At 40.6% G+C, this 8,301-nt stretch overlaps 1 protein-coding gene across 6 annotated transcripts in view; it reads right to left on the minus strand.

Annotated features, from left to right (window-relative positions):
• Positions 1-8,263, minus strand: part of TRAK2 (trafficking kinesin protein 2) — a 71,875-nt gene extending 63,612 nt beyond the window's left edge. For 4 of the 6 annotated variants that reach the window (XM_069068782.1, XM_069068781.1, XM_069068776.1 and 1 more), the window contains exon 1: positions 8,154-8,263. The gene's annotated coding sequence lies outside the window, so the exon portion shown is untranslated. The other 2 variants (XM_069068779.1, XM_069068780.1) reach the window with 2 other exon arrangements.
• Positions 8,264-8,301: the final 38 nt, after the last annotated feature.

The following is an 8,301-nucleotide window of genomic DNA, read 5'->3' on the forward strand; positions in this document are numbered from 1 at the left end:
CTCCCACAACCTTCTGTATATAAGACCCCATCTCATACCATGTGGGTGAGAGCACCATAGAATGACCCAGCACAGACTTACTCTGTGTGCAATACAAGCAAACTTTTAATAAACTTTCCTTTCCTTTGGCTGAGAAGACTTGAGTCGAATTCCTTAGGCAGGACCTGGTGTGTTGGTATTTTGGGGTCTCCAGAGCAACTCACACTCTGGCTGGATGTGCAGTGCCCACTCACTGATCTGATCCCAACACTCATTTAACCAGCTGTTTTTTCAATCAAGGCATATCTTTCTCCTTTCCACTAGTGATGAATTACTGGATTTGCCTTTATTTTCTCTCTAGTCACTGAATTGAATATATAAGACTTCTATTAGAAATTGAGGAATAATGAATTCATTATCTTTTTAAAGAAATCTTTTATCTGGGGGGACTTGTTTAAATGTATTTATAAATCATCAGCTGCAAATTCTGTAGACACATAGACATGATTTGAGTTTGTGCCACAAACTTAGGGACATAGCTGTGCTTTCAAAAAGCAAAGAAAGAATTTTATATATTATTTTTTTAAAAGCACTGTTTCTTGGAATATTGTCCTTTTATAATCTTTTTACTTGAAATTTTCAAGTAAATGAGAGATATAAGAGTAAGATTTTTCTGCTGGGACTTTTAACAGATCATAGATTTAGGGCTGGAAAGGACCCTAGAGACTTTTTAATCAAATCCTCTCACTTTATGGTAGAGGAAACTGAGGCCTAAATAGTAAAGTCACAAGATCACGTAACCAATAAACAAAAAGTGTCTCTGATGTTCCAGGGACTGTGCTAAGCTTTGGAGATACAAAGAAAGACAAAAGACTGTCTCTACTCTCATGGAGCTCACAGTTCAAATGGGGGAGAAAACATGCAAGAGCACTTTGTATAAGTAAGCCAAAGACAGGATAAATTGTAGATAACGGACAGGAGGAAGATGCTGGTATTAAGGGGAATTGGAAAAGGCTTCTAGCAGAAGGAGGTATTTTAGCTGGAACTTGAAGGAAGCGAGGACATGGAGATGAGAGAGAACATTCTAGATAGAGGGAAAAGCCAGTGAAAAATGCACAACCAGGAAAGAGACGGTAGGGCCTGTCTGAGGAACGGAAAGAGGCCGGTGTCACTGGAAGGAGCAGTGTAGTAAGGTATCAGGTCAGATCTGAAACCTAGATGCTGGTACTCTGAGTCCTGGGCTCATGTTACAATGCCAGGATCCTACTTTTTCTAGAATCAGTTTCCCACTCATTACTATTTGTCAGAGCACCAAAACCGGAAGCAAAACTGGTCTTTGTTTTGTACCACCAGAGAATATTTATGCTACTCAGGTTGGCGATCAATAAGCATCCTTTAGGTTCTTACTATGTGCCAGGAACTGTGTTAAGCATTGAGAATACAAAGAGAGGTAAAAACCCCCAAACAAACAATTCCTGCTCTCAAGGGGCTCACAGTTTAATGGGGTAATTTCATAAGAATGGTGCTAGCAACCCGCGCCCAAGGAGAGGAAGTGAGGTGAAGCTTCCTCTGAGAGGCGGCACTTGAGCTAGGCTGTGACAGGAGCTAAGGACTCATTCTATGAGGCTGTTCTTCACATTCTCTTTAGAACTGAAAGCATAACTTGGAATAAATGGATAGCTCTCCCAACTTTTGACATCAGTTTCAAGCCATGCTTTTACTGCTCAAAACATATTCAAAAAAACTCCTTTGTTGCTGCCCCCAGAGCTGTTTTATGAGCCATACAAGAAGAATATGGACAGCATATTAAAAAACAGATAGCACCTTGTTGACAAAGGCCCATACTGTCAAAGATATGGTTTTTCCAGTAGTAACGTATGACTGTGAGAGTTGGATTGCAAGGAAAGCTGAGCATTGCAGAATTAATACTTTTGAATTGTGGTGCTGGAGAAGACTTTTGAGTCTCTTAGACAGCAAAGAGATCAAATCAGTCAATACTTAAAAAATTGATGCAGGCTATTCATGGGAAGGTCAAATACTGAAGCTGAAACTTAATGACTTTGGCCACATCACGAGAACCTGTGATAAATTCTTCTGAAACATGAATGGTGACCTCATACACTGCCAGCCATATGACAGCATACTGGAATTTCTTAAGAGTGAAACATTGCCGTCCAGTCATTTGTTGTTTCCTCTTGCACAACAAACTGTCAGAAAAGTTGCTTGACTTGTACACATTATGTTTCCAAGCTTCAAGGCATAGTATGTGAGTTTTCGGCAAGCACCAAAACATGTGGCTTTAAAACTTCTTGTTAATCATTTCTGCTTCCAACAAGTATGATCCAACAACCTCAAAGCCCTTGACAAATACTAATTAGTTCCACCTCACTGCTATTAGGCAAGCATTTTATATTCATTTTCTGGCCTGCATTAAGCACAACAAAGGTAGAACAAGGGATTTCTCCAAGGTCAAACTGAGTCACTGATAACAGCTGGGAATAAAACTAGATTATTATTCCATTCCATTTACAATGATTATAGTGCTTCCCCAGTCCCCTCACCCTAATTATCTACTAATTTCTAAAACTAATATTAAGGAACCAGGCAATCTTTTGAAATAAAAAAATACATTGCAACTATTAACGAATATTTATAGAATGCCTATGTACAAGTAATTAACAAACCAGAGGTTGAGAATAAATATAAATATGGAAAAAAAAACATTTCAACTTGGTTACTGGATGAGGGAAGATGGAAGAATTACTCCTTCAACGTGGTTCAAACTTTTCATTATATGAGAGTGAATCAAAAAGAATGATAAAGAGGCTTTGGTATAAGGAGCCCACGACACAAAATACTATGGTGCACTCTGGAAGAGAAAAATAAAAACATTCTCTGCCCCACAAGGCTGCTATTTTATTGGGTAAAAGAAGCATATAGGGAAATAACAAGGTACCTTAAAAAAAAAGTCTCACACTTCATTTTGATTCAAAGAGTGGCACCTACTATCATGCTCTTGCATAGAAATGCTAACCAAGTCCTCAGTAAGTTCCAGACACTCCACTTTTACCCCAGGACGGTACAGCCTGCCAAGGTGGTAAGAACAGAGGAGGAAGAATGCATTTCCATTCCCCACTGCTACTTACTAGCAGTGTACCTTTGGGCAGGTCACAGCCACGTGGCTCAGCTGCAGAATGCCAAGGTTAAACGATGACCTTGTGGCCCCTTCCAGCTCTAAATTAATGTTCGCATGATCTGTACAGTGCAGAGAGCTTCTCAACATAAGGAGACCGTGTGAAGTCCTTCACTTAGTACACACTAATGGAGACAAAGGCCCTTCCAGCATCACCGTGTTCCTCCCAGCTCTTTATTCAAGGATTTAAGAAAGATCACTGCCCATGGATCCAGACTGGTAACCTCCCCTTCACCCCACTTGCACCTCTCACCACTGGGATCCATCCAGCCTTCTCCACTCACGTAGCAACCACCCCAATTCAGGTCCCCCTTTACCTCTCTCCTGGACCTTTAAGTCTCCCTCTCTAAAGCTGTCAGTGATTTTCCTACAGTTCAGGACCGATCATATTATCACCCTACTCAACAAACTTCAATGGCTTTCTATGATCTCCAAGCTGAAATATAAACTACTATGTTAGTTATTTAAACATTTCCAGGAGCGGGCCCCATCCTACCTTTCCAGTCTTCCTCTCTTCACTCTCTACAATCCCAACACAGTGGCCTCCTCACTCTTTCCTATACATGATGCCCTCTCTCACTTCAGTGCCTTTTGTACAGTTGTCCCCCCTCACTCTGTCTTTTGGTAGAGAATGCACTCTCTCTTCATTTCTATCTGTAGTAGCCCTGTTTTTCTTCAAGATTCTGCTTATATACCATCTTCTTCATTAAGCCTTTCTTCATTCCCCCAGCTGCTAGGACGGCCCCTTCCAAAATGATTTTATATGTACTTAGTATATATGTGTGTAGGTGCCCTGTTGTCTCTTCTATTAGAATGTAAGCTCCTCGAGGGTAGGGCTTGTCTTTATATCCCCACTACTTAGCAAGTGTCTGGCATACAGAAAGTGTTTAATAAATGCTTATAGATTGATTGATTAAGCAGTCCTAGTTTTAAAGCCCTATCCATTCACTTGAGACAGCTGGACGGCTCAGTGTAGCACTGGGCCTAAGTCAGAAAGACCTGAGTTCAAATGGGACCTCAGACACTCACTAGTTGTGTGACCCTGGGCAAGTTACTTAACCTCTTTTTTACCTTTATCCACTGGTGAAGGAAATGGCAAATCACTCCAGTACCTTTTACCAAAAAACCCCATGGACAGCATGGTCCAAGGGGTCATTTAGAGTCAGACATGGCTGAATGACTGAATGACAAGTTCTAAGCTCTATCCATCTGGCTCACACCCAAAGAAACCCACAGCTTTTTCCCTTCTTTCTTATTTCTTCTCACCTGACAGAGTTATACCAATTGGTAGCAGAGAAAAGGGGCAAGGAAACTTTAAATAGTTTCACTTTGTCAGGGGTAAAGCTGAATAGAGGCAAGGAGCCTTCAAATCAAACTACTATGCAATTTTGCAAGAATTAACCTCATGGGCTGTCCAGGTATTGGCTGACAAGTATTTGTAGTGTCAAAACAAAACTTGTCCTCCCTGCTTTTTTATAAAAAAAAAAAATTATATACCAAAATGGAAATGTCTATTTTTGCATCATAAAATCATTATTTTGTATCTTTTGTCTTTATATTACTTTCATTTCCAAATATGTCCCTCTCCTACCCCTTCCCATAAAATAATGTCATCTCTTATAATGAAGAAGAAGAAAAATGTGGGAAAATAGCTGATCAGCAAACAGATCTGCCAAACCTGATAGAATCTATCTGATAGAATTGTTCCATACTCATACTCCCCAACATGTGCAAAGAATGGACAGAGGTACACTCACTTTCTCACTTCTTTGCACTCAGGTTTGGGGAATGCTACTTATTTGACAACTACAGTGCTTCCCCAAAATACTTCCAAAGATCCGTGCTACTGTAGATTTTAAAATGGCTTCCATGACAAAATCTAGTATATTAAGTATGACGTTTGCCAGATTATAAAACATTGAGTTGGAAATAGCAAATGACATGGAAACAAAATTTGGTGGGCTCAGATGAATTATAGTCTTTTTAAAGTTTCTTCTGGCTCAATATATTCCATGATTCCACTTTTTAAACCCTTTACTTGGTATAGAAGGTTAATAAGAGGTAAAACCTTCTATGTCCTCTACTTCTCTCCTAATTCCGAATCTTAAAACTTACCTTCTCTTTCTGGGATACCTTCATTTTTACATTTTCTTTTTGGGGTGTAGTTTGTCCTTATGCTTAGTTTTCATGTTTAGAAAACCCATCTCCATTTTTTTTTTTTTGCCTTTTGAAGGGCAATTGGGGTTAGTTTGTGTGTGTGTGTGTGTGTGTGTGTGTGTGTGTGTGTGTGTGTGTGTAAGTGTCTGAGGCTGGATCCGAACCCAGGTCCTCCTGGCTCTAGAGACAGAGCTCTACTCACTGTGCCACCTAGCCGCCCCCCCCCCCATCTCCATTTTTAAAAGGATACTGCCATACATTAACCTTTCAATAAATCCTTTCAGCACTTTGGTATTCAGTAAAAATAAATGATAGATCTTGAGTCTTAGCAGCTTAAGATTACATAATTATGGAGTTTGGGGACAGAAAAATAGCATGTATTAATTTGATTCCTCATAAGAGTAGGAAAAATTACTAAGTATTATTTTCCTCACATATTTGACCAACCATTAGGACAGAATCCTGGCAAGGTCATTCTGCATGGTTAAAAACTAAATTCCTCCTAAATTATTAATCATGTGTCCTTTCACAGTTTCCTTTGTGTTAATAACAATAGAATCTTTGTTTTAACCTGTAATCCAAAATTATAATTACAAAAGTATAGCTGTGTGGCACATAACTAGAAAATATGGCTGAATTTTAATTACAACTTAGTCACTCATTTAAACTTGTGAAAATTATCTCAATGACTCAGTTTTTCTCACCTGGTAAGTAAGGGCAGTATCCAATGGAAGCAATTACTGCTAGAGATGAAGCAAACAATACATAAAAATAAAATGCAGTGTACCAACTGTAAATGATCAAGAAGAACAGCTATTTCCTTAATATTGTCATTATCCCAACTCCCTGAAACAGTAGCTAACATTTTGAGTACCCTGAATATTTAGGGGGAAAAAAACCCTTAAAATTAACTACAAAATAAACCTATGTATAGTAAAAAGTGAGCTACTTAGGCTTTAGTCTGATCTACAGAATCAGAATTTCAAAGCTGAGTCATCTGAGATCATAAGTTCCAACCCCTCAATTTACAGACAAGACATGAAACTCAAATAGGTTAAGTGACTTGCCCAAGGTCACACTGCTAGTTCATGGCAGAGTTCACAGAAATAATTTCCTTTGTTTACATGTCCCTGCCATCTTTATTCACAATAGTTTCTTTCAATATTTAATAAAATACTGATCATTTGTAAAGCTGGTATAAGCTTCTTGATTTGTAGGTAAAAAATTGGTATAAGGAATTGATTGAGTTTACAAATTAGTATTCAGATAACAGGGTTCTCAAATATTATTGGTTTTGATCCCTCATTAACACTGAGTCTAAAAGTTCTCTTACGTCTATCATCTTCCTACCATGAGACAAGGAATGATCTCAATCTGTTTTGCAGATGTCACCATCCCTCTAAACAACCCTGTTTTTTAGTTCTGTCGCTCAGACTTCAAATCCAGCACCCTAGCAGATTTTGAAGGCCTAGTGGGGAAAAATCTGGCCCGTAAACAGTCAAAGCTATCTCCCTATGTTTCTATTAATTCAGGGTTTATCCTCAATGTATCCGTTAAGAAAAAAATCATTTAAACTCTTCCTAAAAGAGCTCAAATTTGAGAAAAGTGATGTTTAATATTTTTATGGTAATAAAGTATCTTGTTTACCAATCAGCAGGTCTATTAATTTAATCAATTCTACAAGGGGGGGCAAAGCACTATATTAGAGCCAGCTGACATCAAAACAAAAGCAGTCCCAGAACTACAACAGCTTACATTCTATTGGACTGTCTATTTAATTAGACATGAAACAGTCCATCTTTTTTTTTAATCAATCAATCAAACATTTATTAAGCATCAGGCACACAGTGCTGGGTACTGAAGATACAAAGAATAAAACAATATCTAGTGGCAAGGACCCAGATGACCAAAATCAACCAACAAACATTTATTAAAGCTCCTCCTAGGGGGCAGCTGGGTGGCATAATGGTCAGGGCGCTGGGCCTGAGTTCAAATTTTGCCTCAGACACTAGCTGTATGACTTTGGGCAAGTCACTTAACCCTGTTTGCCTCAGTTTCCTCCTCTGTAAAATGAGACGGAGAAGGACATGACAAACCAATACAGAATCTTGGCCAAGAAAAACCCCAAATGGGATCACACAGAGCCAAATTGGACAGAACAACAATATGTGCCAGGCCCTAGGGAATGTATTCCCTGGGGATACAATACAAGAAATGAAAGAATCCCAACCCTCAGGGAGTTTACGCTCTAACGGAAAACGGGAGAAAATACATATATAAATGTATATATATATATATATACATATATAAATGTATATATATATACGTGTGTGTATTATATATACAGGTATAATATATGTGTGTATGTCACACATCTATGCAGAATAAACGCGAATGCAAGGTATCCTGGGAGTAACGACACTGGCAGGAGGGAGAAAAAGGGCTTTGAGGGAAGGAGGGGATGCCTGAAAATGCAGAAGCGGCCTCACTCCCTGCCCCCACCCTGGGGGTGTCACCTCTAGTCCGAAGATCGGAGATAAGTGACCTCGCCCTGGTGGCACGACAGCATCACTCGGGATGTGCGATGTAGCACCAGTCCTTCCTCTCCCGCTCCTGCGGCCACCCGTCTACACCCACCCAGGCACCGAGGGGGCAGCCTAAGGGCTGGCCTGGGAGCGTCGGAGCCCTGGGGGGGCACTTCTCCCACGCCCGTGACCTCGGGGGACCCCAGGCTCAGGGAGGGGCGGGGGGACAGGCAGGAGACTGTCAGCCGCACAGTGGTCCGGAGGCTGGCGGGAGCCAACAGGGGCAAGAGGTCACTCACCGACGCGGTCCCGGCGTCCTAGGCTCGCAGACGGCGCAAGCCTAGAAAGGGTCCCAACAAAAGCCAGCTGCAGAAGCCGTAGCCGCAGAGCAGGAGCAGCCGTGACCTCTTGCCCCTGTTGGCTCCCGCCAGCCTCCGGACCACTGTG

This window comes from Petaurus breviceps, unplaced genomic scaffold, assembly GCF_028583685.1.
Source record: "Petaurus breviceps papuanus isolate PSGF00001 unplaced genomic scaffold, PetGlider_PUasm1.0 90769, whole genome shotgun sequence".
NCBI lineage: Eukaryota > Metazoa > Chordata > Mammalia > Diprotodontia > Petauridae > Petaurus > Petaurus breviceps.